The following is a 24464-nucleotide window of genomic DNA, read 5'->3' as shown; positions in this document are numbered from 1 at the left end:
CAAATTCTGAATTTGATAAGCAATAACCTGATTTTGTTCATTTCCATACACCCAGTGGTCAGTCCTGCTAGTGATAAATAATAGTCTGATGATCTGATCTTATGCAAATTTCAACATAGGTAGTCGGGAAAGGAAAATAAGACTCAGAGAAGAAGAAGATCACTGCACAATAAGATGGAAGATGAGAATCTGGCTAATAACTTGTTAGTTCACATAGATGGTGGAATTCTAGAAAACTACTGCCACGAAGATGCCATTGCAGATTTTATAAACAAGAAGATCAGAGAGTTGATTGTATGTGAGTAGGTCCATGTCTAATGTCTCTGACACTTTTGTATTATCTAACTCAATAGTGAAACATGGTTGAACTGTACTTTGATACATATATATTATATATATACATATCAACTAGCTCAATCTTGTGACCTGGGTGCTTGTAATATGTCCTTATGGGTAAGAATTTAGAAAAATTTGTGTTCTTCTTCAGTCTGGCCCGCCCAACTTTTTCGTTCAAGCTCCGCCACTGCCAGCACCTATAGGGTACTGGACAGCTACCCCATCTCACGATGTGTACATGGTGGATACACCTAAAGGAAGTGACGACGAGGAACAACGGGACGCTACGAAGGATAAATCCCTCGAAAAGCAATCAAGACAGCGACGAAAGCGCCACACAAAGTCCCGCCTCGACAAAGACGGCGGCCATACAGACCCAGCCATAGAGCATGTCGAACCGGTGGATGACGAACATGCCATTGAACAACCGTCCAAACAGGACAACTTGGATAAACAACACGTCCCCGGCGAAGATAACAGTCCGGACGATCTCACACCGGATAAGTTGTTGGAGCAGAAGAACCTCCACAAAAGGCTCGTCACCACTACGCGTAGCCTGAAAAAGCAGAAGCGGAAGCTGAAAACAACGGAAGATGCACTCAGAATCAGATGGAGCAAAGTACTCAACACCGAAGACAAATACGGCGACAGTCGCCAAACAAAGAGCTACCCGAAGCGCAAACTACTGCCCGAATTCAAAGAGGAGGCCTTAAAGCCCCCACAATCAAAGAACAAAGAGTCCGCCCGGTCGGATAGACGACCACATGACAAGCATAGAGCGGCAAGCGGTGCCGCACACAAACTGGCACACAATCCGCATAAGGATTCGCATCAAAAGGATGGCCCAGTTAGGTCCATCTACGGGCCAAGAAAGCAAGCTCTTCTAAGCAATGCAACACGCCAAATATCCGAACATCACGGCACACCCAAATATAGGGGAGCCGCACACCCCCTATGTTTCACCGATGAGGTGCTGGATCACGAATTCCCAGCGGAATTTAAACCCGTAAACATAGAGGCGTACGACGGAACGACAGACCCAGGAGTCTGGATAGAGGATTACATCCTCCACATACACATGGCTAGAGGAGATGATCTCCACGCCATAAAATACTTACCCCTCAAGCTCAAAGGGCCACCACGGCACTAGCTTAAAAGCCTCCCTGAAAATACCATTGGAAGTTGGGAAGAGCTCGAGGATGCTTTTCGGGCAAATTTTCAAGGGACTTATGTCCGCCCTCCGGATGTAGACGATTTAAGTCATATAACTCAACAACCCGGAGAGTTAGCCTGCAAATTCTGGAACAGGTTCCTCACCAAAAAGAACCAAATAGTCGACTGTCCGGACGCCGAAGCCTTAGCAGCTTTCAAACACAACGTCCGAGACGAATGGCTCGCCAGGCACCTTGGCCAGGAAAAGCCAAGAACAATGGCCGCACTAACAAGCCTCATGACCCGCTTTTGCGCGTGAGAGGATAGTTGGCTGGCAAGATGTAGTACCAGCGACCCAAGTACATCCGAAGTCAGAGATGGAAACGGGAAACCACGATGCAGCAAGGACCAGCGCCGGACAAGGGGAAACAGTCCGAAGAGCACGGCAGTCAACGCCGGATTCAAAAGCTCTCGGCAGAATCATAAAAAACTGCCCCTCAAGGATAACATCCACGAGCCATCCAACTTAAACAAATTCTTGGACAAAATATGCCAAATCCACAGTACCCCCAGGAAGCCTGCAAATCATACCCACAGAGATTGTTGGGTCTTCAAGCAGTCCGGCAAACTCAATGCCGGACACAAGGGGCTCGACACACCAAGCAAAGACGATGACAAACCCCGCAAGCAGAGCACCGGAAAACAAAAGAATTTCCCATAAGAAGTCAAAACAGTAAACTCACTTCATGTGACAAAATGGAAATTCAGAACGGCGCCCATAGAAATACGCGCCGCACGGCCTATCCCAGCGGAGTCCCGACATTGGTTGTCAAAACAAATCACCTTTGATCATCGGGATTACTCCGGACGTATCAAGAACGCAGGATGGACTGCCCTGATATTAGATCCTATAATCGACGAACTCCAATTCACTGAAGTCCTAATGGACGGCGGTAGTGATCTAAACCTGCTATATCAGGACACAATCCGCAAAATGGGGATTTACCCAACCAAAATTCGCCACAGCAACACCTCCTTCAAGGGGGTAATGCCAGGCCTATATGCCCATTGCACGGGCTCCCTACTGCTAGAAGTTGTGTTCGGCTCATCCGACAACTCCCGCCGCGAAAAGTTAACCTTCCATATCGCCCCATTCAAAAGTAGTTATCAAGCACTATTGGGACGTGAAGCTTTCGTCCGCTTTAACGCAATACCGCATTATGTATCTCTTACACTTAAAATGCCCGGTCCACGCGGCATCATCTCATTAAAGGGAAATATCAAGTGTTACTCGAGCACGGAAGAACGTGAGACTGCCTGGACAGTCACACACTAATCCGGCTCCGCTAAACCAAGCACCTAAACAGGTCATTCGGACCCCGGACACGGCTAAACGAGTCCGGCGTAATCATATGAAGGCCTACTAGCCGCACACCCCCGTACAAGGGGCTGCATGAATGTACAACAAAAGACAATAAAGCTCAATTTTATTCGCTTTTTGAATCGTACTCCTTTCATTTAATATAGAGTACATTTCTCGCACGATCTTTCTTCAACTAAGTTCTTCTCCTTTACAGATGAACACCGTGCTACACCCGTCCAGGATACGGCATAACGGAGACACAGGCGCAGACGTGCAGTAGGGACCCATTGCAAGGATTCTTTTCAGACTAAGACCCTGCGTAAACGTTTTTTACTGTCTCTTGTTGATACACATCCCCCGGTTTCTTGCTATAACCGAGGAGGAGGCTGGCATTTTGGCATTGGCCGCGTCAGAATTTTTTGCATGTACCTGGACACTAGGGGCCTAGGGCATTGTTCTGCCCGTTTTCATAAAGTCCGAATACCTTAGGGAGTGTTCAGCGTCTCGAGTTAGGCCTTATATGCATCAGCTCTGAATCATGTCTTTGGTCAAATGTTGGGTTTGCCCGGCTCCTGTGTTTTGCTGCCTTACGTTCCGCTCTATCGGCTAACGCGGCACCAAGAGAACTACTGCGATTGTGCCCGAGTTCGGCCTGGTGAGCACCTCAGTAGAGAAAGCCGAAAACTGACTGTCATGATATAGCGTGAGACTGGTCAACCACTCGATGACCCACCGGAATGTTTAGAATTCCTCCGCATTAACGAAGGACCGTTTCCCGGTCAGGCACATACGCGCCCCAAATTCGGGAGAGCATGGTGCCCCTAGGGTCTATATAGTAGCCCCACCATCGAACTCCTATGGCTAAGTGAAAGTGATAAAACATTATAGTCTGGTTGCCTAGTTTGCTACGCTATCACCTCCTTCACAGGACCAAGACGTTGGATTAAGTGTGAAAATATGCTTTTTTTTTCAAACACCCCCGCACTATGTGCGTGGGGGCTGAAGCCAAGGACTGCCATCTTTCAGGTTATATACACATATACATTAACGGCAGCACAAGAGGTATCTTAATACTTGAACGCACAAGTATAAAAAGCCCTTATATTATATTGTTCCACAAATCATACATGTCATTTGAACATAATATCCTTCGAGCACTGCGTCTCTATTAAACGAGCGCCCTGCAGGACTTCCTCAAAATAGTGCTCGGCAGGTACTCGGCTTCTGTACGAATCATGTTATGCAACGTCGGTGGCCTTCATCTCCGCCCAGTATGTCTTGACACGGGCGAGAGCCATCCGCGCACCCTCTATGCATGCTGACCGCTTCATTGCACTAATATGCGGCACCGCACCAAGGAACTGATGCACCAAGCCAAAATAACTCTTCGGCTCGAGCCTCTCCGGCCACAAATGAGTCACGACAGACTTCATGGTAAGTCCGGACAACCTATTCAGCTCGGCCCATTCGGCCAAACAATCGGCCAATGGAAGCGTACGCTCTGGACTATGGAACTGCGACCAAAAAAGCTCCTCCATTTCGTGATCCTTTTGGCCTCGGAAGTGTTCGACCGCGTCTGCGGCACTCGCCGCTAGGTCCAGATAAGCATCCTACGCACCCCACAGCCGGCCCAACTGAGCATACCCGGGATCCGTGAATTTACTCTGCAGCAGAAAAGGCTTTCCAGCCGCAATATCTTTGGCCTGACGTAGCTCCTCTTTCATAGCTCTCATCGCAGAGCGAGCATCCTTGGCCTCAGTAGCGGCCTTTTTCAGGTCCTCTTGTTCCGCTCGACCTTGTTTTTCAAGAAGCTCGCAGCGGTCGGTAGCATTCTTCAACTTTACGGCCATCTCGGCCATTTATTTCTTGCTTTGGCAGTGAGCAGCCTGTTCGGCTCTCAGCTCTTCGACCGCTTTTAAGGCAGCCGCATCACTTTTTCGGGCTTGCTCCTTGACTCGGGCGAGTTCTGCCCGAAGGTCCTCCATGGCAGCGGCACCATCTGCGTCAAGCACACATGTTGTAAGGCTCAGACATTAAGCTACCTTACCGGGGTGTCCACGGAGAAACTGCATACCTTGTGACTCGTCCAGCCGCCTATTGATAAGCGCGATGTCAGAATCCGCCACGTCAAGTTGCCGCTTTAGTTCGGCAAATTCATTAGTCCGGCTCGCCACCGGATGCTTCACCACCTACATAGGAAGAGCGCATGTTATACCTGGGATTATGATCCTCGGCGCGCTGTCATTTTTGACAACACACCGAGTCTCAGGGGCTACTATCTATACACAGTGCATTCTATATGCAAAACTGTCAGAAGGTACATCATTTTGCGTACCTCAAAACCCGTCAGTAAACTTATGACGGCGTCGTGCAATCCACTTTCAGCGGATGAAATCCTTTCAATCACCGTGCCCATTAGCACACGGTGATCTTCCGAGATAGATGCTCGCCCGAGCAGATCTTTCAGCTCCTCCGACCGTACACCAGTCGGTGCCGGACTCGTCCGATGGCCTTTTTCGAAGGACGGATGTGGAGGGCTTTGAGGGGACATACGACTGCCTTCGGGCCCCTCCGGATTCAGAGAAACCCTCCGCGACGACACCTGAGGGTCGTCCGCCTCGCATGACGGTACGGCAGGCGGAGGCGTTTCACTCTCCATCATCTCCGGATCAAGATCCCCCGAAGACGAGCTCTGCTGAGAAGGGCTGAGATCCGAACTACAAGGAAAAATTTCGGTTATCTTCGGAAATAAAACAGGGATGTCTTTCATTTTAAGAAAACGCCCCTCTTTACTTACGGCTCGCTGGTGGGCTGATCTCCTTGGGGAAATAGTGCGGCCGGGGCATCTCCTGGCGCAGGACCCTCTGGCGAGGATTTCTTCCCGCGCTTCGAGGCCTTGGTCTCCGGATCTTCAGAGGTGGTCCTCTTCTCCCCTTGGAGGGAGGGATTCTCGATCCCTCCCTTCTTGATAAACTCCTTCGCGGAGGCAGTAGCTCCCTTGTCCCCCCCTTCGCCTTCTTCAAAAGGCGCAACCTCTAGCATCCTGGTCAACACAGGATCCGACGTGGTCTCAGGGAGGGGGGCCGGACACCGGATCAGTTTTGCTTTAGCTATCCACTCCTGTGCAAAGGACAACTCTTTTAAAGGCAAGTTTATGATAGATATACAGATAGCATGTCTGGGTACAGGACTACTTACTTGAGTGCGGACGATTGCAGCTTAGACCTGCGTCCTCGGTCAATTCCGGACACATTGCTCATGATCCGAAGAATAGTTGGTACATCTCCACGGGCGTTACACCCATAAAATGTTGGAGAGCTCGTGGTCCCTTCAGATTGAACTCCCACAGGCGGAGGGGGCGACATTTGCAGGGCAGGGTGCGACGAATCAGCATGACCTGCGCTACTACGACGAGATTGATCTCTCTCTCTCTAGGAGGTCTCGAATACGGCCTTGCAACAAGGGCACGTCCTTGGACGGCCCCCAGTCGAGCCCTTCATTGACCCATGACACCAGCCGCGGTGGAGGACCCGAGCGAAAGGCAGGTGGTACCACCCATTTGGTGCCCCTAGGAGCGGTGATGTAAAACCACTCTTGCTGCCACATACTGAGCTCCTCTTGGAAAGAGCCCTCGGGCCATGGAGCGTCAACATTCTTGCTTATAACATCCCCTCCGCACTCTGCCTGCTGCCCCTGATCATCTTCGGTTCCACTTTGAAGATTTTGAGCCACAACCCGAAGTAAGGGGTAATGTGGAGGATGGCTTCACATACGACAATGAACGATGAGATGTGGAGGATGGACTCCGGATCCAAGTCATGAAATTCTAGCCCATAATAAAACATGAGCCCCCTCACGAAGGGGTCCATCGGGAAGCCTAACCCCCGAAGGAAGTGAGACATGAACACCACGCTCTCACCAGGCTTGGGAGTGGGAATAACCTGCCCTTGGGCAGGCAGCCTATGCGAAATTTTGCCGGTTAGATACCGGGCGTCTCTCAGCTTTAGCACGTCTTCTTCCGTGACGGAGGAAGGCATCCACCGGCCTTGCAGGTCGGAGCCGGACATCCTCGGACATCCGAAGCGCCTGAATCTAGAGCTTTGGGTGTTGGAACTCGAGGCGAGGGGCGGATTCGATTGAGACTGAAAGAAAGGAGCAGGCCTTGGTCTCGTTATAAAAAGGATGAATACCAAGGGCCCTCCCCGTGACCGTTCGGGACTCGCCTTCGTCAGAGGAGGCGCGCCAACGGGCACGACTGGGTTACCCACACCCGCATTAATGAGAATCCCGGAATAAGGGGACATGATCTCTGCTTTGACAAGACGTGCCAAGGAAACCGCCTCGCTAAACACGCTGAGGTGGGACAGTAAAAACGATTCCAATAAAGACTTGGCCATGGTGTGACGTCACGCCACAGAATACGTCAGCAGATTGAATTTGTGTAAAGATTATTCTCTCTACCGTGGTATGTGGAACTTATTTTGGAGAGCCGGACACTATCCTTGTGTTCAAAATCTTCTATGAAGTATTCGGAGGAGGAACCCGCCTTGCAATGACAAAGACAATATGCGCGCCGGACTCGTCGTCATTGAAGCCTGGTTCAGGGGCTACTGAGGGAGTCCTGGATTAGGGGGTGTCCAGATTGGCGAACTAACACTGTTGGCCGGACTCCTGGACTATGAAGATACAAGATTGAAGACTTCATCCCGTGTCCGGATGGGACTTTCCTTGGCGTGGAAGGCAAGCTTGGCAATACGGATATGTAGATCTCCTACCATTGTAACCGACTCTGTGTAACCCTAACCCTCTCCGGTGTCTATATAAACCAGAGGGTTTTAGTCCGTAGGACGAACAACAATGATACCATAGGCTAGCTTCTAGGGTTTAGCCTCTTCGATCTCGTGGTAGATCTACTCTTGTACTACCCATATCATTAATATCAATCAAGCAGGAGTAGGGTTTTACCTCACTCGAGAGGGCCCGAACCTTGGTAAAAAATCGTGTCCCTTGTCTCCTGTTATCATCCGCCTAGACGCACAGTTCGGGACCCCCTACCCGAGATCCACCGGTTTTGACACCGACAATCCCACTGTAGAATTCAGATATAAGTACCTGACTACGCATCGAGCTACTAGGACAAAAGACAATAGCTGTTTTTTTCCTGTTAGTAGCATTGAGACGCTACCTTTGATTTATAGTACAGGAGAGTGACATGATGAATTTGAATGCTATTGCATAGTGTCTCCAATATGTACGATTGTAGCATGCGTATGTCAGTGTAGAATCTCCATATATGGCCCAATACCCTAACACTACTAAAATTTCTAATTGCCAATGACACGTCATCCTGACTCCTACACAATGGTGAATAGTCCACAGTTCATAGAATAAACTAGATATGCTTGAGCTAATCAGAGGGAGAACTTAATTAAACTGCAGTGCAAACATCTCATCATATACCTCTTTTTCAAACAAAAAACCTCTTGCCAATTCTTCTTTCGCGACGCGCCTGACAGCCTCGACTGAATACTAAATTATTCTAAGAAGAAATCTTATATGGACATCTTATATGACTATATGTTTATGTAAGGAGGCAATCCTTTTCAGCTCATCATTATTGTGTATCACTGGAAGCAATGGTGTTGTAAAATGACACAAGGACTTCCCAGTTATGTACGTCATTCACAGAGTTAATTAATAATGTCTATCATTTTCTGAGGAACGTAGTTCCTATCTTTTGGCTCTTCTCTCTTGTTCTGTAATTGGTTAGTTAATTTAGTCTATTCAAAGTCATAACAAAAATTAGGGCCAATAGCTCCTGTGCGACGTTTTTGATGTGAATTTGCTTGAGTGCGACGTTGTTCGAGTGAATGGCTGTGATGCGACACACTTGAGCGTGTAAATAGCTCCAATGCGACATGGCTCTGTTTAACCGTGAAATGAAAAACACGAGGGTTAGCGATTTGAGTTATGACACGCGGGACCCACCAGTTACTCGCATGCGGGTGGGACCCACAACTTATCCACACAAGCATGCCCGTGCTCATCAGCGTGCCCCGACCCGAGCCAGCCCGCCCCCCTCCATTGCTTACCCTGCCCCTTTCCTTTCCCACCTTCTTCTTCCTCTACTCCGGCAACGAAGCGCGCCGCCGGCGAGTGATGTCTAGCTCGACTTCAGCCACCTGCCAACCATGGACGCAGTATGGTCGACTGCCGTTGACAAGATGCCCCGATTGCCCACGCATGGAGCCTCTCAAGCGTTTGACTTGTGTGAGGGAAGAAAATGGCAACCGTGGGCGCGAGTTTGTGAAATGTTTGAGCAAGCCACAGCCGGGGCAGGTTAGATCTGTGTTCTTGACCAATTCTATGGTCTAATTTCTCCCGATTTCTTTCTTTTTCCCTCGAATTAGGGCGGTGGATCTGGGTGGTGGATCTAGGATTCATGCGCCGCCGGCCCCCTGTTTTCAGGTTCTGAAGAAATGTGGGCAGTTTGAGTGGCTCGATGAATATGTTGAAAGGTTGAAATTGGAGGGATCAACCCCAACCCAAGAGCTCAATTTTGGGGGGCGGCTTGCCGTGGAACAAGCCCCCAATTTGGCGGACAGAGCCGATCCGATGATGCACAGTGCAGAACTGAAGTGTGAATTGAAGAAAATCGGCAAGCAACTAAAGCATCTGATCGATTTGAAGCAACAAGCAAATATGATGGTGGGAGCATTTTATGGTTGTGTCATTGCTATGGGTTTATTTTACTTGATGTTCATCAATCGCTAGAATTTGTTATAGTTTCAGTTAGTTAGTCAGCTAGTTTCAGGGGTGCCCAGTAGTTTGAGTTAGCCAGGGATCATTTGTTAGATGAACTTGAATTCGTGTGAAGCAAAACTTGCTTGAATTATTGTAATGATATTCTCAGGGGCCATATTCAGTGTTGATGCTCTGTTTCCTCTGTTTTTGTTCTTCAGTTAACAGAGTACACACCCAAATTCAGTTTCTAGTAAAAAAAACAAAACTGGGCTGCCGAATAGATGTTGGGCCGTGAGAGAATGGACCCTGAGAAAATAACCATGCCCAAAATAGAGACCAGCCCGCCCGCGTAGGGGCACCAGCCCACCCGCGTAGCGGCACCAGCCCACCTCTAACTTCGGCAAATAAAATGTTACTTATTTTTACTTTGGCCTTTTTCTTGCACTAAATTTTGTGATGGATCATTTTTTGATGCAATAAAACCAAATGTTAATTATTTTTATGCATGTCTACGGTTCCATGAACTAAATGAGTTGCATAAAGTAAATTAGTTTGCATTTCCTAGTGGCATGTCCATAGTGGGTTTGCATGGGGCTCCTAGTTGCATGTCCATGGTTTGGCCAATATTTTGAAGATGGTGTGTGTGTGGTGAGATTGAGGTGTAGCAACCCGGGCTCGTAGCAACCCATAGCAATACACAAATAATAAGCAAGAACAACCCATAGCAATCTTCAAATAATAGCACGAAACACACAATATATATAGTAGCATAACTATTGCAACCCATAGTTCCACGATAACCTTACAACTCCATGATAGCCTTACAACTTAAAATACTAACACAACTTAAAAAAACTAATACGATAAGCTAGATAGATCGGGGGGCACCAAACGCGGGTTCTTCTTTGGGCTCTTCTTCTCCTTCTCCCGGGGAACAACGCCACCTCGCTCCTCCGGGCGCCGTCCTTCACTCCTCCCCATTGTTGATGGGGTACGGGAGCGTGTGCATAACGCGGTTGTTGGGGAAGATGCTCTGGAAGTCGGTGAAGATATTGTAGGTGGTGAAAGCTATGAACTCACAACCAACCCAATACGCTCGCCCGAGGAGATGGAAAGCATCGAAAGGGTTAGTGAACGTGGCGAGGAGCCCAACCACAACGCCGTTGTGGTTGACCTCCTCAACATGGTACATCCGAGGAGAGCCGCGGGGGAGGTGGCGGAAGCCGGCCGCAAGGAAGAACTCCGTTAACTCCCTTGCGCCCCTCCATCTCGAGATCGCCCAAACCCTAAGGGTTCTCTCTACATACACTCCGGCCAGGTAGAGCCTTTCCGGCACGGTTGGGGGGAAGCGGTAGGTGGGGGCGGTGTACTGCATGGTGGCGGGGTGGCTCGAGTGCTCGGTCGGGTTTGATGGAGAAGAATGAAGAAGAAGGGCAGAGGAGGCAGAGGATGGGGTATGATGGATGAGGAGGGAGAGGACGATAGTGCCCGGCTTAAATAGCCCAAGTGCGACGTCGTTTCACCCCGTCGAAACCCTAGAATTAATGGGCGGGCGGCGTTTGGTGGCGCCCCATGAAAGCATGTACACGAGCGTGGCCGTGGGAAACGGACTGCTACGCTTCTGTGCCACCGGTCGTGGGTCAAGGGGGACGGGCTCACGCACGCGTCTGTGCCGTCGTGGGTCAAGGGGACACGCCTTCCCCGGGTTCTCTGCGTGTGCCGCCAGTGCATGCATGCCGTTGCCCATTAATTTGCTCATCTTGCTAGGGCCTGGCTAGAGGGCAAGGTTCGGTCGATGGGAGACGTGACAATAATGTACGCCTTCTTTTGCCCATCTTGTAACGGGCAGCACGCCATTTGAACTGCATCGATACCCACATCGATACCATGCCAGTATTGCGTCGTCAAAGAGGAGCACGCCATGCACAGCGTGCACACCACGCCATGCAGCGTTGGCTTTTTGGTTGTCTTCATCGGGCTGCTGCATTGTGGCCGGGTGCATGCTTTGATGCGACGCTGCATCGGTTCTAATGGTAGGCATGCGACAGGTTACTGCGTTGATAGGGGTGGCGGAGCAGGGCTACGTCGAGGCATGCATGCAACGCACGGGCGAAGTCCTGCGGGTGGGCATGCATGCTGCGGGTAGGCACGGGCACACATGCAACGATGGAAAGGGCACTCCGTAGGCTTGGTCCATGCACCGCGTGAACTCTTGCCGTTGGATTCAAATGAACGGTCCTGATGCTCCAACGAGAGAGGCTGATCCAAACCCCACCGCGTCAACCAATCAGCGCGTCTCATGCGGATCGCTGCACACTGTAGCTAACCCTAGCGCCTGATCTCAACCGTCCACGCACAACGATCGACGACCAGGTAGTGTGCGGGGTTTTGAGGAGTTTTGAGGGGTTTTGAGAGGTTTTGACTGATTAGGGTTGAGCATAACTAATTCAAAAAAAATCAAAAAAATATAAAACTTGCGCACATAGTCTTATTATGTCGTATAGTAACGAGAAAAAAATATAAATATGGTTTACATACATTTTTACGAAAAATCCTTCACAAAATTGTTATTCCTCAAACAATGTAGTATGGAGTTGAAGGGAGAGAGTAGTGGGCACCCGAGAGTAGGTGGAGTTTTGAAAATGAAAAGTGTGAAAACCTCACCAAAACTTCATTTTGGATTGACTAAGAAAGATCTGAACTTACTTTTCTCATTTTCATGTTTTAAACTTGTTTTATATATAATTTTCTATTAAACCTTGTTTTTTCAAAAAGAAAAGAAAAAATAGAAAATTAATTCAATAAATAGTGAGACTTTAGATTTACACTATATAGGTAGAATAGATGTGTAGAAAAATTATTTGGCTGGTTTAGACAAGGTGCCAAAAAAACTTGCTTAAATATGAGGCCGTTTACCCTACCTTTGGAGGTCATTTGAAACACACTTTTCATGACTATGAGTTCAACTTACCAAAAGGGCTCGGAATGATCAGCAAGCAAACATATTTCAGTTGAGGTACTTTAGATAGCACTAAAACATCAATAGCCCAAATTTAAATTTAAATTTGAATTTTATTTGGCTGGTTTAGACAAACAAGTTCAAATAGAAATATGGGGATACATAGTGACTACCAGTACGCACCAAGTTACAAATATTATTACATGTCCCAAATTTTCAAACTATTCTCTGTTCTACTTCTTCCTACCACGTCGTGTGCCCTTCTTCGCCTTAGCCCTTCTTATTTTTGGTTCTACTACACACACAAGTTCACTGATCATCTTGGTTTTCTTCACTGGTCTTTTCAACACCTCGCCAATACCCTCGTGATCAGTGTCTTCAGTCTCAATGTTGACAACAGTTTCAGTTTCTTTGGTGTGTACCTCAACATGGGTTTCTTCAGTCTGAACCTCGACACGCTCAGGTTCAGTTTCTTCAGTCTGAACCTCGACACGCTCAAATTCAGTTTCTTCGGTGTGCACCTCCACATCAGTTTCTTCAGTCTGAATGTTGACTGCAGCAGGATTTTCTTCAGTCTGCTCAGGCTCAGGCACACTTCTCTTCTTTCTACCGCCATTGACTCTTGCTTTTTTGGTTGGCCAACACTGTTCAACAACAAGGGGCTGACTTGCTCGCTTCCTCCTGTGCAGAAAATGTTATAGATATACTAATTGGAAAAAAGCACCAAATCAAAACACAGACAAATAAACAAGAACATACTTTGGCTTATCAGGAGTGTAACGGCATTTGATAGATCCCACTCTGTGCCCAAGTTCCTGGCACAACTTGCATCTATTTTTGTTACCTTTTTGGGCCCTTTTTGGCTTTTCATCTTTCTTTCCCTTCTTACTACTCCCACCTTTCTCAAACCATGCCTTGAATCTACTCTGTTTAGGCCTGCCAGCCTTTCTTTTCGTCAAGGGAGGACACATGGAAAATTCAATGTCCACTTCAGGCCACTGAGACTGATCTGTAAGTGCTGGAATTGGAGTAGCATATGCAGCTTTGAATCTTGCTACCGAATAATATTCATGCAGATATGGGTGCATGTTTATCTTCGGTTGGGATGCTAAGAAAAGAATGGCATGCTCACATGGTTTACCAGTGTGTTGCCACTCGAGGCAAGTGCAATCATGCAATTCAGTGTTAACAACATGTCTCCTTCCAGTTTTGTTATCTCTAACTTCAGCACCCCAAGGTAAAGATTTTTCAACAAACAAATGTGAAAGACTTCTGCTCCTATTGACCACCTGTTGTACCACTGCTGGAAGCTTATCACCTTGCAGACAATCACCTATCCTTCTTCTCAATTCCCACAACCGCATGAGCATGATCCTAATTTGGTCAACCATGTCATGCACAGGCAAATCTTTTAACTCCTTCACCTTATTGTTGAAACTCTCTGCCAAATTGTTGTTGATGTGGTCACACTTGATGGCAGTGTTGAATGCTGACCTGTACCATAACAAAGAATAGTAGGTGTTCAGCCATGGACCAAACTCATCACATGCTGCCATTATCTTATCAAGATGATATTTGTGTGTCTGTCTAGTGTAAGATCTTGCTGCTGGCCACATGCGCCCAAATTCTTCTCGTCTAAATTTTTTGATCAAATTCATCCACAAATGACCGAAGCACTCCCTCTGCTCAGCATGTGGGAAAACATTTTTCACTGAATTTTTAAGCCCCTTACATGCATCTGTGTGTATAGCCAAAGGTGACACTGGCCCTAGGCATCTTTTCAACTGGATCATGAACCATGTCCATGAAGCCTCTGTTTCTGACTGAAACAAGCCAACAGCAATAGGAAACATCCAGTTGTGTCCATCTAGAGCATTGCATGCTGCCAACTGACCATTCCACTTGCCTGTCAAAAATGATGAGTCTATGCTCAAATATGGACGGCACCCTGCTTTGAAGCCATCTATGCAAGTCTTCAAAGCCATAAAAAACTTGGAGAACTTGACTTCACCTTTGGCTGATACCTCTGTATCTATCTCCACAACACTACCAGGTGACCTCTTTTCCACCTCTGCTTTGAAGTTGTAAAGCATCCTAAATGTATTTTCCCAATCACCATATAAGTTTTTCATTGTCCTTTGTTTTGCCTTCCACACTGTGGTATATTTCAGTTTAATGGGGTACATCTTTTCCAAGTCTACTTTGAGTTTCTTGGCAGTAGTGTTTGATGTTTTGGCTAAAATTGGGGTGATCTTTTCTGCAACCCAAAGTTGTGATGTCATGGTTGATACTCTCAGTGAACTTGTAATACAAGTATGTTGATTGGGGATTTGGTTAACCCTGACAGTACTTCCATCAGGTTGCAGTCTAGCAGATATGTACCACTTGCAAGGCTTGACACTACCATCAAATCCTCTGCATCTCGCATAAAACTTCTTTCTATCAGTCCAAACAGTCTTGGCATCAAACTCATGTTTCACTGCATAAGTCTTGAAACACATCCTAAACTCCTTCATGCTTGGGAAGAACTTGCCTACTTCAATGACAGGGTTTTCTTTGTCATACACATGCACCAGCTCATCATCATGTGCATCATCTACTTCATCTGCAGCTTGTTCCATCAATTGTCCATCTACATCTTCATCAACATTAGCAGGCAAACTAGATTCTCCCCTCTCCTGCTTATCTCTGTCATCGACTGGAATGCCAAAAAGTTTGTCCATCTCAATGTCAGGCATTGGTGCAATGACCAAATCAGTAGGCTCATCTAATTCAACTACATTCCAATCAACAGTTGCTGCAGTTTCAGTTTCAATTCCAGTCACCTGTCCCTCTTCGGCTATTACTGTAAGTTCAGTACACATGGGAATCAATGGCCTCTGTGTAGCCCAATCATCATCTACCATCTGCGCAGCCAATTGTGATGGCACATATCCAACCTTCGAAAAAATATTCAGATCAACCAGCTCAGCAAAAAAATTAGCTCGTTTGCTTGTCCAGCCGTTTTGCCGATCGATTTCATCAACAATCTGTTCACCATCTTCCATTCTCACATACTCTCCTTTCCAATCATCAAACCGCAACAGTGATACTTCTTGCTCTGGACCCCAAACAACATTCTGCCCAATTTTTTCCACCCATTTCTTCACTGCCTTCTCTCCCATGTCCTATAGAACTTGTGGATCAATCTCTGTAAACTTAACCTCCCATTTAACAATCGTGTCTCTCTCAATGTTCTAAATGCTACCATCAACTAATTTTGCCTTTGATGGAAAGAAATTGACCGTCAATTCGAAGGTCCGAGCGGCAGCATCCCCTCTGTCAGTGGCGGACAGTGTGAGCCCGTGAGAAAGAGCAGACTAGGCCCTAATTGCATGCAAAATTGGATCAGAGAGAGGAGCATTACCTATTCGAAGTTGAATCTGGGGGCTCCATCTCAGTATGCCCACGGGCTCCCCTCACAACCTATCGATTCAACAAGCGAAAACAGAGGGAAACGAGCTGAGATCTACGGGGCCGAGAGAGGAACGGGAGGGGGACTAGGGTTTTCACTCACCATTTTTTGAGGACGAAGGCTCCGCCGCCGTTGAGAACGAGGGCTCCGCCGCCGCCGTTGAGAACGCAAGATCCGCCGCCACCGGAGAAGAAGGGGGGAGGGGGCAGAGTGGCGGGTCCGGCACGGTCGGGAGGCAGGGCACGGTCAGCTGTTTTGAGGAGCAATTAAGTTGGACCCACATGTCCTAACATAAACGGGCTTGGTTGACGACCAATTTAACCACATTTAACACCCCATGTGGCCCTGGGCTATTTACCTGCTTAAATGTGTTGCACCACAGCCATTCGCTCGAACAACGTCGCACTCAAGCAAATTCACATCAAACACGTCGCACAGGAGCTATTGGCCCCAAAAATTAACATATGCATAATATGGATAGATACGTTCTTCCTGAATTTTGGTATCACCCTGAGGACAATACACAACATACTTACTAAGGAGTACTGGATCACATATGAAGCTTGAAGATTGCAGAGAAAGGAAGTTTTTTGTCACCCTTAATGTGTTTTCTTCATTATAATATAGCATTCAAACTTCAATGTTGTCCAGTTGACAGATAATACAACGATCCGAAAGGATAAGTCAAGCTTAAATGTTTACACATCCAGACAGTCTTGTGTGGTCTACCGTTTAACTAGGGTCTTAACGTAGTCTGATGAAACATTAACATGCGTGAAGAAACTCTTCTCATGTCCTTCATATGATACTGCATTGCTTAAAAATTGTCAGAAAATTCCTCAATTTTTTTTGACTGAATCAATAAGAATTAACAACATCATCGACATGCCCCAGTCTGCATCCGTTGATTATAATAATATAGTATAGTTAGTAAACAGAATCTCGTAAAGAAATGGGACCAAATCTTTGCATGATCCAATTGCTCATCGCATGTCACTGTTAGGCATGTAGTTGTTGCAGTTTGGTGAGGATTGTGTCCAAGTTTGTACTACTTCACTTGTATCTCCGCGCTTATTCTAGACGCTGTATTAACAACCTAGACCTGGATTGATCGCAGTTTGGGCATCGATCGACATAAAGAATAGTTAGACTTAGCAATCTACTTGCAAGATGGGGTTGTATTAACCAATGCTAAGCTAGGCCTATTGGCCTAGGCTTTCTCATGTCAATAGGTTCACTGTCCTAATAGCAGACGTGTAGAAAGTCTCCAATAGTATGATATGGTGATAATTTGGGTGCGTTGCCAAAGACTATATCAAGGTTGAATTTGATGCTCCGGGCCTCGACCGATTTGCTCTTCTAGTTAATGTCATCAGTTACATATAAACAGAAAATTTTGGTATTCGATGTGAAGGCATCATATACCAGTAAAAACCATATCCATAATTATATTTGCTCAAAACTATATATCTGCAATTACCTTGGGTTTCAGGTAAGGACATATTTCAATGCATATAGTTTCCGCAGTGTCGTGCCGTAGCAATAAGCCCGACAAGATCCGAAACACGAAAACTTCTGCAATCTATCTTATTTTGTTGCATTAATCTAATCCAGTTAGTTAGGAGAAAGTGGACCATGTTGCATTTGTATCAGTTTGACTTTGCTGCTGAGATTGACCCCTCTTTATTTCCCAGTTTGTTTAAGAACATGTCTGTGCTATCGGCAGCAGGAATTGTTTATAAATAGCATGGAAGGAATTCAACCCTGAACCTGTGTGTCTGTGTCTGCACCTGAAAAGAATGCACAAGCTATCACCTGCTGTCCATAGATAGCCAACAAGCAAACAGTGTATGGAACTGAATCTGGTCATATGTCTTATAATTATCGATCCTTGACAAATACTAACTACTACCGCCAAAAAATGCAATACTAACTAGCTTAATCTTGAGTACAGGGGATTACGGAGTTGAAACTTCGACCGCCAGTAATTCACGCACAGTTATTTGTTTGCTGGACTCAGATCACTGGAACCTAGTGAAGTGCTTCCACTCGGGGACATAATTTGATCAAATGAATCTGTTACACCAGTACGGAAGTACCTCAGCATTACTAGCGTGTACGCACGACACGGACGCGACCCGCGGGTCACAAAATGTAGTATAATCCGTCAGGCTGCGCAGAAGAGCCAATGAGAAATGTTGCTTCAGAATCTGGTCCTATACCGACCAAAAGCGTGTTCTTTGCCCTGATTTATTTAGAGCAAGTACAATAGAGCTAAGTCACCGGGCTATAAGGAATAAACTAATATATTTGTGCTTAGTTGGAGGAAAAAGAAGAGGAGAGAGAAGATAAGCGGGCTCTTCGTGAAGAGCCAGCTCTAGCACGTGCTCCTAGGCACTTTGTGAGAATGAAAGGTGGGCCACATAATAAAAAAGTAGTACACTTTTTTGATCTACTATTGTACATGTTGACTATAAGATGGGCTGTAGATGACATGGCACTGGCTTATAGCCAGCAGCTGGCTATACTATTAACCAATGCTCTTACAAAGGCAGTAGGCATGTAGCCAGCTTAGCACAAAGACAGTAGGCTCATAGCTAGCTTAGCAAACACAACTTGGCGCAATTGGCTTGTGGATTGGGGTATAGATGAGAAGCAAGGGAAAGCATCACTAAAGTGGCATGACAGTGATGCATATCCATGGCTGGCTAGCAACAGTACTGCCAGTAGGTTCCTGTCTGAACACTAGTGCAGAACCGGGCTTTAGTGCCGGTTCGTGACGGCCTTTAGTGCCGGTTGGCGAACTGGCACTAAAGAGTGGGGACTAAAGCCCCCCCCCCCTCCTTAGTACCGGTTCGTCACGAACCGGCACTAAAGTGCAAACACGTGGCATGAGCCAGACCCGTGTGTGTAGAACATTAGTACCGGTTGGTAACACCAACCGGTACTAAATGTTTGGATGTTTTTTTTTGCTTTAATTTTGTGTTTTCAATTTGGTTTTATTTTCCATTTAATTCTTTTTTGTTTGCTGGTATTTTACGATACTACAAATTGTACACGTTATGCATATATATTAAATAGATTTTCTCGTACGTAGAACCGCATATATATATATATATATATATATATATATACATATATAATATCACCGAATGTCTCACAGCCAACACCATTAACTATTCACACATATACACATGTATATACATATACAATTTCTACTACATGTTGCCTTGGTGACTTCGGAGCATGATGACAAGTGGTTCATGGGGGCGGTAGCGGATAATAGTATTCTCCTTTCGGATCTATGACCTGGTCAAGCAAAAATCCGGCTATTTCCTCTTGAAGTGCTTGTATGCGGTCCGATGGTAGGAGCTTATCCCGCACCGATCTGAACTGTTAAGAAGGAGATCAATATGCATGTGTGTTAGTTGTGTGACTAGATATCGATAATGGTGTAAATAGTATTCTGACAAAAACGTACCCAGTCCTGTTTATCAGATCTGCTCCTTACGCACGTCATCATGCGAATGTTCTCGCAAACGTAGTATGCACACAGATTATTCCCTTTCGCCTGCCTCAGGGCCTTTACGAGAATGGAATTGAATCAGATAATGATTAATCAAGCATAATAATTAATTAATGATATTGAAACAAGAATTAAAGAAATGGTAGCTAGCTAGTACTACTTAATTACTTACCTTGGGTCGATGCCAAAATTTTTTTTTTGGCCATTCTCCTGGAGTCACCGCGATGAACTTTGCCCATGCCCTGCACGCCGGCAAAGAAAATTAATAAAGAGGTTATTTAATAGTTCATATCAGGAACTAATAGTTAATAATGATTGAAATTACCTGTTGACTATCCCCTTCACGATGGTGTAGTCTTTATCTTCTTTAGTTAGTGAGTCCAGTAATTCAACTTTTTCTTCCTCAACTTTAATGTCTATCAAGACCCAGTGCCAACTGCATACGCACACATTTGCATGTCTTAATTAGACGGGCATGTGCATAAAATTAATCAACTACCGTAAACTGTATACACTTAATTATTAACATCTAGCTAGCTAGTAAGCAAAAACAGAATTTGTAGTACAAGACAGTGTGACTCACGGGAAGTTGTAAGGAAGTAGTATATCTTCGAAGGTATTGAGGCGCTTCAAGAACTCTAGCATGTTTTCCTCTACAGCAGCTTTACAATGGTCAATCTCCCATATGTCCTGATTAATGGTATTTGGGTCAATGAACCCAACGCCATAGCGTCCAGCTTTTTTCATTTCATACATCTTCATCCTGCATATAATACGACAGAAAAAGAATATAGTGAGGATAATTACATGTAATGATTGATGAAAATAATCACTACATAACTAGCTTGAGACTTAAGTTACAGAAAGAATTCACTTACAAACAATAGCAACTGACGATAGACTTGTCGAGTGTGTCTTGATTAAATAACTGAAATAGTTCTGGATACTCAATGGCTAGAGCTTTCTCATGGTAATAATGCTCATGCTTGACATTCACCATGAGGGACTCTCGATTGGAAATCTTGGTAATGTTCATGTACCATTGATGCAATTGATACATTCTCGTTGGGAGGTCCTTGACCTTGTCTGGATGGACCAAAGGTTTGCCCCGGACATATTGCCATGCTTTTTCTGATTCTTTAAGCGTAGGCATGGGCTTGATTTCGAAGAGTTGTCCAACAGAGATATTGAGCATTTGAGCCTGCATTATATGATCCTCTGTTATTACCACATCGCCATGCTGGGGAACGCTAACGGTTTGCCCACAATAATATCTGGCGCGCGTACTACTCCTCTCATGTGTTATTGGCACAACAAGCGGGGGGATTGCTTGCGCCGCCTGTTCTCCCAACTAGGGAACGGTTTTCCCGCATTTTTTGCCAGCTGCTTGTTGGCTCGAGCTTGAGCTCGCTTCCTTTTGTAGTCGTGCTCGATGTGCCTTCCTGATTTGGCGCTCATAGTCCGAGTCAACAGGCTTGGGAGCTGGTTCTCTAGCCATACGAATGAAGTGGTCAATTACTTTCTTAGGCACTTTCTCCTTTGGCGGCGGTGCCGGTTTCAGTCCAAAATGGGCGTCCACTTGGGCTTGCACTATGGTTGTGTTTTGCTCCTTAGTCATGTCGTAAGGCCTCTGAGGAAGAGGAGCGAGGCTTGGACCATATTTATATCGCTTGCCTTCGCCTGTACTTCCTGAACTACCTTGACTCGTACCGCTATGCACCAAAGCTGCGGGATGTCTCTTCTGCGATTGCTGAGACGGCGGAGACGGCTGACATGGAGTTGGACCAGGAGAAGTGGCCTGACGATGTGCCGGACTTGAAGCAGGAGGTGTGGCCTGACACGGTGCCGGACTTGCAACCGGAGAAGTGGCATGACGCTGTGCCGGGCTTGAAACCGGAGGAGTCAGCTCACGCGTTCGGGGACTTGGAGGAGGTGGCGGATTTCAAGGAGGAGTCGTCTCACGCATTCATGGACTTGGAGGAGCGGGAGTCTGCTGACTCGGTGGTGGACTTCGAGGAGTCGGCAGACGACGCGGTGTCGATGGACTTCGAAAGATTATGCAATCCTTTCTCCATAGGATGATATGATGTATGGCCTCTCCGAGTGTGCGCTCGTCTTCACCTCCAGGAATGTCAAGCGTTAGCCCCGAATATGGGTCCACCACTTCATCAACCATGACACGAGCATAGCCCTCTGGAATCGGGATGCAATGGTAGGTTGCTTCGGGGGTAACTGGAAAAGCAACGCCGTCCACCACCTTCATGGATATGTTCTTCATTTTGGAGTGTAGCTCGCAGTTAGTGTTCTCTATGATGTCATCCACAGGGTATTTATCCAGCAGTGTGTCGCCCGGGGCAGAACCAACGCTGCTTCTCAGCATGGATGGGACGGTGCTATCCAATGCTGGACGATCATCCGCTTGCTGCTGCCGCTGCTGAGACCCCCTTTCCTGGCTAAGTGAGTCGATCTGCTGCTGCTGCTGCTGCTGGAATTTGAGTGCCAGGTCCGCGTGCCTTGCTTCTAGGCCTTGAAGGCGTTCTGCATCCTGCTTCCTCTGCTCCTCCTCCAGCTTCCTCTTCTTCTCCTCCTCCATCTTGTTTCTTGCACGGGACCTGTAGTCGTCATTCCAGTCCGAAAAGCCCTCATACCAGGGAATAACACCCATGCCTCGTGTTCTTCCCGGGTGTTCAGGATTTCCCAGGGCGCGCGTAAGCTCGTTGTTCTCTCTGTTGGGCATGAACACCCCCGCTCGAGCTTCTTCTATTGCGTCAATTATCTTTTGTTCGGCTCCTTTTAGACTTGCCTTCTTCGAAACCATGCTTGTCTTCGGGTCCAATGCCCCCCATGCGCATAGAACCAAGTTCTGCACCTAGGGGCCAGTGCCGGGTAACCGGAGTGACCCCTGCATCCTCCATCTCTTGCTCAGACTTATCCCACTTAGGCAATGCCACCGCGTAGCCACCTGGACCCAGCCTATGGAACTGCGTCTTTCTTGCGGCATTTTCCTTGTTTTTCATCGACCGTTCCTTAGATATTTCTGAATCCTTGAAGGTCACGAAATCGTCCCAATATTCTCTTTGCTTATCCAGTGTTCCCTTGAAATCTGGAGTCTTCCTTTCATTAGCGAGGTAGTTGGCCCATACAGTTTTCTTGTGGGTGTTGAATGCAATTGCCATCTTCTTAAGAGCAGCGGCCTTGACTTTGTCCACATCTGCTTTAGTGAAATGATCTGGTAGGGTGAAATGTTCCATCAGAGATTTCACCAGGTCTTCTTTGGCTCTGCCATCGACCCAAGTAACACCTGGACGTTTAGTCTTTGGCTCTTTCCATTCTTGAATGGAGATCGGGAGTTTGTCCGTCACAAGAGCTCCACATTGACGAGTCCACTTGTTCGCAATGTTCTTAGGCGTGAGGGGTTCGCCACTAGGTTTGATGGATTCGATGTGGTACTTTACACCATGCTTCAACAATCTGCCCGGGCCTCGCTTTGTCTTGCTGTCTGTAGAAACAGATTTGCTCGATCCGGAGGGCTGAAAGAAGAAAGATCAATTCGTTAATATATCTTCAATAAAAAACATGTGATGATCACCATGATGCATGCTTATATAAATATACCTCGCCGGTAGTGTTTGTTATTTGAAGATCAGCATTGTCTATGTCATCACAAACATTGTCTGTGTCATAATCATAATCATAGTTCATGACTTCATCAGCTCAGTCGTCGAGATCGAATATCTTTTCATCACCCTCTCCGGTATTGTTAAGATATTGGGAGCCGTCATCTGCTTCATTCAGATCATCTAGCCTGTGAGGGCTGCGTATGATGTCGAACAATTCCTCTTCTCTCTCTCTGCCGGTATTGTCCGTCATAGCTTTTACTTTACTAATAATACAGAAGAAATATAAAACAATTTAGTATTCAAATTACAATGCATGGATGCAATTAATCAATAAGGAAAATCTGAATCTCTAATACATCCTCTCGAATATATAATCTCGAATACATCATCGTCTTAATATATATAATCTCGAATACATCGTCTCGAATACTATATATCAAATACATCACTGGCTAGCTACCTAATAAAGATCGAGTACTACAGAAGAATCTAGGGCGCCACTCGCGGTTACTGGGGCACAGGCGGTGCACACCGAAAGAGAAGGAACCATCACAGGATCATATCTCCCGTCATCTGCCCAAAGAACCCGCCAAGTAGTGTAGAACCTGACGTCGTCCATAGCAGCCATGTAGCGATGGACATGCTCATCTTTCTCCCTGACACGGCGACGCACCACCTCCGGCGGGGCCGGGTGCCTCTGCACCGAATGTGGCCCACGCGAACGCCACCAAAGAAGATCAGGGTCGACGACGGGACCCGAGGTCGGGTTCCTCACCAAGCGGCGCGCCCCTCTAGGTAGCACCTCCCAGTGCCAGCCCGGCGGAGCCCAGTCCCGGACATGGGTCCCCTGAAGCATTATGTCATCGCGAACGGGTCGACGGCGAGGATGCGGGCCGGGCATATCGTCGAGAACAAATACTATATGCCCGCAAAAAGTAACATTTTTTAAATGATTGGATTGTGATAACTAAAATTCTATATATATGCAAATTCTAACAATTTGACATTAATCTAATTCATCTAACTAAAACTAATTCTAAAATTTCATGATTATATAACTAACATTTCCATAACAATTCTAATATTTATATAACTAAAAACAGAAAAATTGCTAACATTTCTATAAATATTTCTATAACTAAAAAACAGAAAACATTTATAACATTTCTATAAGACTAACATTTTTAATATTTATATAACTAAAAAACAGAATAATTTCTAACATTTCTATAACTAAAAAACAGAAAAAATTTATAACAAACAAACTAATGTGTGTAGTGTGTGTGTGTGTGTAGTGTGTGTGTGTGTGT

At 46.3% G+C, this 24464-nt stretch overlaps 1 long non-coding RNA gene across 1 annotated transcript; it reads right to left on the bottom strand.

Moving 5' to 3' along the window:
* Positions 1-15795: 15795 nt before the first annotated feature.
* On the bottom strand, positions 15796-16313 carry LOC123083448 (uncharacterized). Its single transcript, XR_006439301.1, has 3 exons — positions 16111-16313; positions 15961-16019; positions 15796-15872 (listed from the first exon to the last, which is right to left on the bottom strand). It is a non-coding gene; the product is annotated as an uncharacterized lncRNA (long non-coding RNA).
* Between the last annotated feature and the right edge of the window lie 8151 nt (positions 16314-24464).

This window comes from Triticum aestivum, chromosome 4A (genome assembly GCF_018294505.1).
Source record: "Triticum aestivum cultivar Chinese Spring chromosome 4A, IWGSC CS RefSeq v2.1, whole genome shotgun sequence".
NCBI classification, from domain to species: Eukaryota; Viridiplantae; Streptophyta; class Magnoliopsida; order Poales; family Poaceae; genus Triticum; species Triticum aestivum.
Note: the sequence above shows the minus strand (reverse complement) of the source record. Positions and strands in the feature narration are given on the sequence as shown.